Here is an 11603-nt window from a genome sequence, read left to right on the forward strand (position 1 = left end):
GATAAATCTTAAAACCCTTACTGTGAGCAAAGACTTCAGGATAAAAGAACACATTCTGATGGATTATAAATGATTGATAGCTACTGAAATCCGATCTTTGGTTCCCTGAGGTTGGGGTAGAGGAAGGATGGATCACGAAGCTACATGAGGAAATGTTCAGGATATTGTGAATGTTCTGTATCTTGACTGTGGCATTGGTTTCATGAATGTTTATATTTGTTAAATCTCATCGCATTTGAAATCTTATTAAATCAAGTTTAAAGTCTGCACTATATTTTCTGTAAATTATGCTTCAGTTAAGTTACTAATTTTAAAAAGGACATTGCATTAGACTCAAATATGTCTCAAAAACAAGCTAAAATATATAGCTATGTACCATACATAATATTCTGTTATGTAAACATCCAGTTAAAACTTAAATTTAAATATACATCCAGTTAAAACTTAAATTTAAATATACATATGTTACAGAATGCTGTAGCACACTGTTAGTGGCCAAAATTGAGGACGATGGCAGAGTCTAGCTTGATGCTCTCCAAATATGTTTCTGTGTCTTTGACACACAGTGAACAACATTCTCTAGCCCTCTCACATCTTTGTTACACATGCGATTAGTTCCTACAATGGCATGTGGGTAGAATCGATATCTCTTCTGTGCTGATGCTCTTAAGGGTGCACTTTTTTCCTTATTTTGTATCTTTCTGTAATTCTCAGTCTCTGAATGCTGAAAATCTAAAAGGGTACTACAAAGTATGAAGTAGGGAACCGTGGGATTCTGGGGTGAGAGGAACCAGTGTTTTCTTATCTCTGACTGCAAAATGGTTCTGTGAAACGGGTGTAAGATGCTTCTTATTTTATTAAGCCACGGATATAGCTGAGGAATTGTTTTAGTTTCTAGATACTTTTTCAGACGATGCTGATATCTAATTGAATAAGGAAATATCCAAATTCTCCATCTTAATGGGGGATGGACATTCAATTTGTCCCAGTCTATAAGGAAGTGACACACTTTCTGGAGACAAATCACATGTGCAGTTCTCATTTGTAGATAATCATGATGGAAACCCCACACGAATACATTATCGGTCATACTGTAGAGCACAGAGGGCCAATGTAAGAGAGGCATGCTGTAGTAAAGAAAAGGAGGCTTAAAATACAAAAAAGAAATTTGTTTATAAACATTTCAAATACTCAAAGAACATTGAAATGGGAAAAGAATATAGTTACCAGTAGAATTATTGTGTATGATAATGTTACCTCCATACCTGCTTCAAAGTAACCGAAGTTTAAAGTCTGTTTGTTTGTTTTCTGTCTTAAATACTCTTGATTAAAATGTTTGTTTTTGCAGTAGCTTACATTTTGAATCCGATAGAAACCTTCTATAATGCCTGAGGAGATGTCATAAAATGAATAAAATCATCCAGTTTTCTTTTGATCAGCAGACATGACATGCTTTAATTTCCACAAAAGTTAATCTATCGACAGAGTTCCATTTTTGAAAAGGGCTCTCACCATCCAATGTGTTGAAGAGACCAAGCATGCCATGGTCATGTGATGCAACATATGACACATTTTTCTAATGATGCGGATGATCTAGATTTGGGTCAATTATGGGAATAAAAATAAGAAAGGAAAATTCACACCAATTACTAAGAGTCTGAAATAAAATTTGTAGAATGATTTTTAACTTTCTTCTGGAAGTACTACTTGAAAATTAGATGGTGTTTCTTCACCAAGAGACTCTCCCATTGAGGGGGGCTCATGCCAAGAAGAGAAAAGTGGTTATAGAAAATAAACTCAGATGATTGCCAAAAAAGCAGCATTCAATTTAATTGGCACACAAGAGAAGATTCCCCCAAGTGTGTGTGTGGCTGCTTCCTATTAAAGAAAAGCCAACATTTGACGCCAGCAAGAATGTCATAGAATTACAGTGGCTCCTCAACATGACAGAAGAACTTAACTAGATTACAGGTTAATAAACACCTCCACTCACATAGACGTCTTCATGCAAATCTCTAAAGGTAATTTGTAATTGTTTTGTTAGACTATTTTATTTAAAGATAGTTCTTAATTTGAGGATCAAGATACAAATAATAAAACAGAAAAGCATGAATTCTAAAATCTTTAATTGAAAATGAGTTAAGTACTTAAGATAACTCGCATATTCTTACCATTCTTAATTACAAAGTAATATAAAATTAGATATGTCGAATAACAATAATAAAGAAATTTATAATCAGCGTTATTCATTTAAGGTAATTTTGAAAACCAGTACTAATGAAAAAAGAGAAATGTAAGAGAATATTTACCTAGAGCTTTATTTAACAAAGTCTTAAGACAAGAACCTCAGTTGATGAGGCTAACAGTTGAAGATGGGTATAGTAGATGATGAGATAAGAAACATGATCTTTGTTGTATATTTGTTTTATAAAGTTAGAAAACAAATATTACTATAGGGTAGTGGAAATTGTCAAGCAGTACTGACTGCCTGATATTGAATGGCATTAATATGAAGTGAATCATGATAGCGTGTGTGTGTGTGTGTGTGTGAGTGTATCTGTGTATTTAAGTTTCATTCATAGGCTGCAGCCATTCACATACCAGTTTAAATAATGACTGGCTTTAATCAAAGTTACACTTTATTAGGCAAAATTACAAAGGGAAAATAGTGAAAAGAAATTGTTTTTGGTTCAAAAGAAGTATATGACATTAGAATCTTACCTAGGAGAGAAATGTAACAAATATAGAGATGAATAAGTCATATGTATTGATTAAGGGATAATTGTATTTATCATACATTGTAGGGGAGTGTTAATAAAGAAAGTTTTTGAAAACTACGATGGCTTTAATGTTTTCCATATTTAGCATGAATAAGGGGAGAGGTACATAAAGTAGCATGATAATATTGCATTTATTTACTCCCTAGTAACAACAAATGCTCTAAGAAAATTATTCTCATTAGAATAGAAATGGAGGACTTAAAACTCATTTGAAGTAAAAATTAAACAAAAGCTTTAAGGGAAACACTTTAAACTGAAAGAAGATAGAATAAATCAATCAACTCGGAAAAAAAGAACTGATGAATCCAGAGAAGTGCAATAGCTAAAGCCTGTATCATACTTTCACTCTTCTTCAGGTGAAATAATTAGGTATTATTTCTGCACTAGAAGCTTTAAAAAAGAATGCACACTTCACATTTTCTCTGTTATCATTACATCCAAGTATAAAAAATATCTATTAAGTTTTATTTCTTGGATCGATTTTAATTGTATATCAGTTCCTTTCTGAGGTTTCCAAATTCATTTTCTAGAAACAGAGTAAGGTGATGGTGTACATAAGTTTAGAGATTGTAGAAATACGTTCATGCAACTAATGCAGTTAACAGAAGAGGAAAGAGTGGCTCAAGAACAATAAATTAACCATTCTGAATTTACATATTTGCAGATGGAGAACAAACTAAAAACAGAAAAATCCAATATGACAACAATAACAGAATTTGTTCTTTTGGGGTTTTCTGATATTGCCAATAGCCAATGGATTCTTTTCGGGATATTTTCGGTCATCTATCTGACTATCCTGATGTGCAACAGCATCATAATTTTGATAACCAGAATTGACCCCGTCCTCCAGACCCCCATGTATTTCTTTCTTAACAATTTCTCCTTTTCAGAAATCTGTTATGTAACAACCACTGTCCCAAGAATGCTCATGGATCTTTTGACCCAGAAAGGAAACATTTCTTTGGTTGCTTGTGCTGCACAAATGTGCTTTGTCCTTTCATTTGGAGGCTCAGAGTGTCTCCTCCTGACAGCAATGGCCTATGACCGCTATGTGGCTATTTGTAACCCTCTGCACTACTCTCTGGTCATGAACCACAAGGTCTGTGTTCAGCTAGCCATTGCCGCCTGGGTCAGTACAGCTCCAGCCGTAATTGGGGAGACATATCAGATTTTTTCTCTGCCCTTTTGTGGGTCTAACACAATTAATCATTTCTTCTGTGACATCCCCCCAATTCTCAAGCTTGTTTGTGGAGAAACATTTCTCAATGAGGTCACAGTCTGTGTAGTTACAGTAGTATATATCATTGTTCCATTTCTATTGATCATTATCTCTTATGGCAAAATTATTGCCAACATTCTCAAAATATCATCAGCTAGAGGGAGGGCAAAAGCCTTCTCCACCTGTTCTTCTCACCTGATAGTTGTGGTCTTATTCTATGGAACAGCTACTATCACTTACTTGCAACCAAAACCACATCAATCTGAAGGAACTGGGAAAGTGATCTCTCTTTTCTACACTGTTTTGATCCCAACATTGAATCCTATCATATACACTCTGAGGAACAAAGACATCATGGTAGCACTCAGAAAACTACTAAGTTATTATGATGATGCAAAGACTTGATACTACAGAAAAAGACCTTCTTATGGGTCTGTTATATAGCTACAACAGAAAAACAACCTAGTTTTACGTCTATGTTTCTAAATAATGATCATTAATGGCATCATAGTAACCTCACATTATGTTAAGGGACCTTAGTTTCATAGGGTTAAGTGAAGTTCTTCTTTGTAACCAGAGCACAAATTATCTCCATTTTAATGATCTAATTTGAACACCCTTGTTTCTTCTCACTGTGAACTAGTGAATTAAGAGATTGCTCGAGCAATAAATACAGTGATAGTTAATCGAGTGTGTTATATAACCAGGGTTTAGAGTCATGCTCTGCGATACATTTTCTTTAACCTTCCCATTCCTTCAGATAGCCTATCTAACCTCCTCTGTACTCTGATAGGATTTAGCCAGTGCGAGAAACCAGCAGCAGCTGAGATGGTGGAAAGCAGGGTGATCTTAGTATTCTCTTTGCGTTTTCCTTTGTTTTTACTTTGCTACTGTCCATAGTGTTTTAAGATCACAAATCTCCTCCTTTATTATCCCAACACTCACTGTCCTCTGATAACCTCATTCCTTCCTGTTGTAGCTTTCGTTTTGGAAATATCTATTTAGTTTTAGAAGTTTCCAGAATTTTCACTTTCATTCTTCATTTCACTGTGTATTGGGTTGATGTTGGCCTCTAAATATATGTAAATATAGGACTTGCAGATGTGGTCTTATTTGAGGGAGAAAAAAAGGCCTTTGCAGATGTATTAAAGGAATGAGATCATCCATCGTTAAAGTGGGTACTAAATACTATGACCAGTGTTCTTATAAAGCAGAAAGCACAGATGTTTAGAAAATAGTTATAGAGACACAGAGAATATGTGAAGATGCAGGCAGAGATTGGAGTGATGCAGCCAAGAATCAAGGATGGTCAAGAGGCACCAAAGCCTGGAAGAAGCAATGAATGATTCTCTCTTGAAGGGAGTGAGACCTGGCCAGCACTGTGATTTTGGACTTTGGGTTCTACAACTGAGAGAGAATAAATTTCTATTGTTTTAAGCCACTCAATTTGTAATATTTTATTACAATAGATCAAAGAAAATAATACACCATATAAATAGTCTTTTTTATTAAAGTCCTTTTATTTGAATCACTTGAAATAATTTCAGTATCACTTTTTGTGCAGTAATTTTCATATTTTCTTTTGCATGTAAAATCAAAATACTTATCTTTTTGTTTTAAAAACTTCATCAATTTAACTTCATGTGGTGTAAAGATTTTGCCCAAGAATGAGTATTATACGTATTTGTTTGTTCAGACTTTTTATTAAAGGATTTTTTCTAGAGCTAAAGAAAACCACAAGGAAAAAGAAGTCACTCTTGGCTGAAACTTACAAAGACACTGGAGAACATCTACACCGTACAGCCCTACAGAACTTCTCAAGACGATGTTTTAGATTCGTGTCACTGAAGGCATTCCAAGCTTTTCTAACATGTGAGAAAGAAGATATATGTATGGACAACTTGAACCATTTATAAAATAATAGAGTAACGCTCCATAATTTTACATAATATTTTGCTTTGCATGTCAGTAGTGGGTATTTATTCATAGCAGCAAAATCTGGGAGGATGTGGCTTAGAAGAAAATACTGACTTCTTCACAGTGGTAGGATTTCACATAATTTCTGATTATACTTTTACTTACTGTTTGGACATATTACTAAGAGAATATAATGTTTAAAGTGCAAAAAATAACTTTTTTCTCTTTTTTTAAATTGAAGTATAATTGACATTATAATTTCAGGTGTATAAGAAGAGTTGATATTTCTACATATTGTGAAATAATCACCATGATGAGTCTACTTAACATCCACTACCATACATAGTTACAAAACATTTTTTCTTATGATAAGGAATTTGAAGATCTCTCTTAATAATTTTCAAATATGCAATACAGCGTTATTAACTAAAGTCGAAGTCGTCATGCTGTACATTACATCCTTATGACTTATTTATTTTGTAACTGTCAGCTTGTACGTTTTGCCCACCCTCACCTATTTTGCCCATCCCCTACCCCCTGCCTCTGGCAATCATCAGACTATTCTCCATATTAGAAGAAAATGTTGACCTTCTCACAGGGCAGGATTTCAAATAATTTTGATTTATTTATTATATTTTTATATATAGTTTTCATTTATTATAAAGAGAATGTAATATGTAAATCACAAAGCTTAATAATCTTTTATTCAGTAAATGTAAAACTACATAGCAAAGAAAATTCTTGCATTTCATCCTTCCTTGTTGTGACTAAATGTCTTAAGGGATATTTAGCATCTAGCAGGGAAATTTCAGAATCAGTCACATTATCTTTGATCCTTGAAAGAAACAACAGATTTTTATGAACAAAAAGGAATCAGAATATATAACATTTAGAGTCATTTATTTAAAAATAACAAAAAGAGCTGTGACAATAGATACAGAGAGGGATAAATTGAAGATTATAAAAATGGATAGTAAAAATTAATGACTGCCAGTGGGCCCTGAATGATAATAAAGGAAAGAATCCTCAAATCAAAAAAAGGATAAAGAGGTTGTGGTACATGTATACAATGGGATATCACTCAGCCATAAGATAAGATGAAATACTGCCATTTGTGACAACATGAATGGATGGATCTTGAGATAGTCATACTAAGTGAGATAAGTCAGACAGAAAAAGTTGAAAACATATGATTTCTCTCATATGTGGGATATATTGAATGCAACAAACAAACATGACCAACAGATAGAGACTTATGAACACAGACAGTGGATTACAGGTTACCAGAGGGAGAGAATGGAAGGGAGGTAGTAAGGTAAAGGGGATCAAATATATGGTGACAGGAAATTTGATGTGGGGTGGTGAACACACAATGCAATATATAGATGATGTATTATAGAATTGCATGCTTGAAATCTACATAATTTTATTAACCAATATCACCCTGATAAATTTAATTAAAATTAATTTAAATCATGCAATAATTATTTTATATAGCTTACCAAAGATTCAGAGCCAAAAATTAAAAGTCACTATCTTTTCTCTCCTATCATTTTAAAGCCCTCCTAATGTCATTTTTTCACCCTCACTTTCCGATAGAAAAATCGTGAGACTTGGTGTATTATATCACCTTGTCCAGACATATTTTTCTTATATAAATACCTGTAACTAAAAAAAATTTTCTATTCATGCAGGAACAGACAACCTTAACAAATAAATATTCTAGATAATGCATGAACTCTAGATAATTTCCAGGTTACATTCTTTGAGGTTAAGAAATAGTGTTTAACAATTTCAAATTTAATATCCTCAGATTTCATATGTAGATACAGACCAACTCAAAGACTGTGAATGTCTTACTACAGCCTTTCCCGAAGGGGAATTGCCTCCGCTCTCCACATGAGGAGAGGGTGGAGAGAAAGGTGGAGAGGAGTAGCCAGGAGAATAGGGCTCCTCAGACTGTATCCCTCAGAGGCCGTCTTCAATGCAGTGTTAATCCAACCAAACACAGCCTTGAGTTGTTTCTCAATTACCACTTGATAAATAGAGTGAGTTAAAGATGCAACACATTGTGCAGAAGAGATGCTGTTTCAATGAATCAAGGGATATTTTTACCAAAGGTACACTGATTTTAAAGTGAAATATGAGCTTCAGGAAGAATAAGAATGGCAGAATTTGGATCTTGAATAATTTGAATTAAAAGTTTCTATTACATAGACCATAGTTTTCATAAAAGAAGCAATACTTAGTGGTTTCTCCACAATATAAATAGGTAAGCAGTAATTGTTTTATGCCACTTATTTTACTGTAGTGTGTTATTTTTCAACTTAAGAATTGTCATCAAAGAAAACTCTTTCTTCCAATCAGAATAATTTATGAGATAAGTCTTCTGAACCTAAAATATACAGACTTTACCCCTTAGTAATGAGTCTTTCATTTTTATAACAGTGAATGAGATATGAAATGGACATAAGATCACCTTGCTGTTGTGGTTTTATATGTCTTAATTTCACCGATCTTATTCAGAATATTAAATTTAAAATAATATTTTCTATTGAATATTGTATGAAGCCCATTGAACTCTGATGAAAAATATGGATGCTGGCATTGCACTGCCAAGGTTGAAGTCAGTGAGGTTACATGACCTTCTTGATGTTGCGCAAGTTATTTAACTTCTCTCTTCCTCCAGCTCTATGCAAAATGTGAATACTAATGGTACCTACTTCATTCGGAATGTAATAAAAGCAACAATGCAGGTAAAGTCATTAACAGGGTGGTTAAATACAATAAATGTTCAACAATTGTCAAAAACAAAAAATAATTTTGATTAACCAGGCCTCTTATTCCCTACATTATTCTAGTTTATGAGAAACAGAAAAAAAAATAGTAAAGGAACTGACGTTCCCATGTAACAACTGAAAAATACCATTAACAGTTAATGATATTTATATAATGGAGAGAGTAGATCAATTTCAGAAAAAAAAATCAAATGAAGTTATCTCTGGAGATGTTTTCATATATTAAATAAGATTTGAGATAAATTTTTCAATTTACTTTTCTTCTATTTCTATAACAAAATTTAGTTCTCTTGTATCTTCAAAGTACAGGAGACTGAAACAGGTAAGAGAAAAAAAAAAAAACTAAAAATAAAAGCCAGCAAGTTATAGTGTTTTTCCATAGGTATTGTTATAGGTTTGTATCCACACAGCATAGAATAGCCTACTAATTTTAAGCTCAATATTTCTGGCAAAACACTTCCCTGTACATTGTCTTCACTCCTAGACAGAAAAGACTACTTCTAGGGCATGATAAAAGATTAGCAAAGTTCAAAAAGAAAGGAAAAGATACGTTAAACTAATAGCGATAAAAGCAATAAGCATGATAATAATTGTAATAATATCTCATAGAACTGCAACGGCCTATTTTAAATCAACACTTAAAATTTTCCTGAAAACAATTCCCTGAGTTACATTATTACTGCGTATATTTTCAAACAAGTAAAATTAAGCTTTGATGATTTAAATGAGGACATAATACCAGAATATAACTAATTTCCATTTGAAGTCCATTTCAATATTCAGTTCTTGGGTTAGTGTGTACTGGAATCTAGTTAAATTTTCCTGATGGAATATTTATAAACCACTCACGTGTGTAAGCACTCAACTAGCTATTGGAAACAAAATTAAATGAGGATATGAATGGAACAAATAATAACCAAGTAACTTAATAACTCTATTAAGTACAGTCTTGCTAGGCAATGTGTTACAGCCCTGGGGACTAAGAACTTAAGAGCATAATATAATATCCATAATCATCATTATAGAAACATAAGGAATAAATTAAAATCTGATTAAAATCAACAGGCAATTTTACCAATGGTATCTCATTTAATTATCACATAAGGAAGCAAACCATGGGAAATCTACATAATTGCTTAATATCACACATAGATAATAAATCATGGAGTTAGGATTCAAACTCAAGTCCAATAACAAAATAGGCCCTGACTTGTAATCACAAAACCTAAGTTCCGTCATTCGTCAGTTTCAAGATCCTTATCTCTAAAAATAAAATTAGTTTACAAATAATTATCTGAAATGCCTTTTGAGACACAACAAAGTCTGTGGAGGCACACACAGCACACAGGATAAAACATCACACAATATATATTCTCCTTCTGCTCACACACATACACACAGGTAATGCACACATTCCAGGCCATTTCTGTTTTTCCCAGGTTTATCCTCTTTATTGATCTATATGTATCTGCGTTCCCAGGCAACTAGTTCTGAATAAAACCTCCTTCTATTTCCCACTTAGTATCCTATGAAAAATATTTGTTTTAATTCACTCTGTGCCATAAAGTATTCTCTCTTTTTTTATATACTACATAATAATATGAAGTATATAATAGGGACTTGTATGTTTAACGTAATTTAGTTAAGGAGGAAAAATGAAGGGTTGCAATAAGCAGTTGAAAATATATAAGGAAGAGAATTTAGATACAAAGCTACTAAAGTATGATAGAGAAAATGCATAGAGAAGTACAACAAGATTCTCAAGAAATGTAATTACTTAAAAGTGAGAACATATGGCAAAACTGTGGGTCTGTCTTCAATGACTGCCAGTTTTTCCAGGGTCTGTGCTGAGCAGAAAATAGGAAGGGTTTATGTTGAGCTATATTCACAAAGTACATAGAACGATCTTAAAGGAAATTTCAGGGGAGGTTTTGCAGTGATAGTCCATAGGTTTTAAACCAAGAAAGTGGGAAATATATTAATAGTAAAATTCTTAAATTAGAAGCAATTGCAGTGATCATGCAAACCAATATTAATGGCTTAATACAACTTGGAAAACACCTACGGATCAATGAAAGTAAACCAAAAACCACATGCTCGGTTTTCTCTTTCCACAGATGAAATACCAAGAAAAAAAAAAACACCAGAAAAAAGTCTAACTAAATTGATGGAATTAGTTCTCTTGGACTTTGCCGATGTTCCCAATCTTCAGAGCTTTCTATTTGGTTTGCTCTTAAGCATCTATATCATTATCTTGATGGGCAACAGCACCATATATCGGATAACAAAACTGGACCCATCTCTCCATCTTCTATGTATTCTCTCCATGGCAATTTTTCCTTTTTGGAATTATGCTATGTATCAGTTACACTTCCCAGAATCCTCGCGAATCTTTGGACCCAGAGAAGGACAATTTCTTTAGTTGGCTGTACTGAACAAAAGTGCTAGATTCTTATGCTGGAAGCCACTGAGTGTTCCTTTCTAGTTGTGATGGACTCTGACCGCTATCTGGCCATTTGTTTCTCTCATCACTATCCTCCAGGCATGAACTATAAATTCTGTGTCCAGATGGTGGCTGGAAGTACAGTCCTAATAGGGCAGGCAGTCACATTTTCTCCCTGCCCTTTTGTGGTTCTAATCTCATCAATCAGTTCTGTGACATCCCCTCTGTCTTCAAGCTGACCTGTGGGGACACCTTTAGGAGTGAAATGATGGTCTGCATATTTGCTGTGATATAAGTCATGGTTCCATTTCCACTGATACTTGTCTCCTACAGCAAAATCATCTTTATGATCCTTGGATTGTCGTCAGCCACAGGTCAGGCCAAGCCTACGATTGTCCTAGTCATGTTAAGACAATGTGGAAAGATGGACATCTTCGGTTCAGCTT

The 11603-nt window shown here is 33.7% G+C and overlaps 1 pseudogene; it reads left to right on the forward strand.

Annotated features, from left to right (window-relative positions):
- The first annotated feature begins 2005 nt into the window (after nucleotides 1–2005).
- LOC120613069 (olfactory receptor 10AG1-like) lies at nucleotides 2006–4404 on the forward strand (annotated as a pseudogene).
- The last annotated feature ends 7199 nt before the right edge of the window (nucleotides 4405–11603 follow it).

The sequence above is a fragment of the Pteropus medius genome, unplaced genomic scaffold (assembly GCF_902729225.1).
Source record: "Pteropus medius unplaced genomic scaffold, Ma_sr-lr_union100, whole genome shotgun sequence".
NCBI classification, from domain to species: Eukaryota; Metazoa; Chordata; class Mammalia; order Chiroptera; family Pteropodidae; genus Pteropus; species Pteropus medius.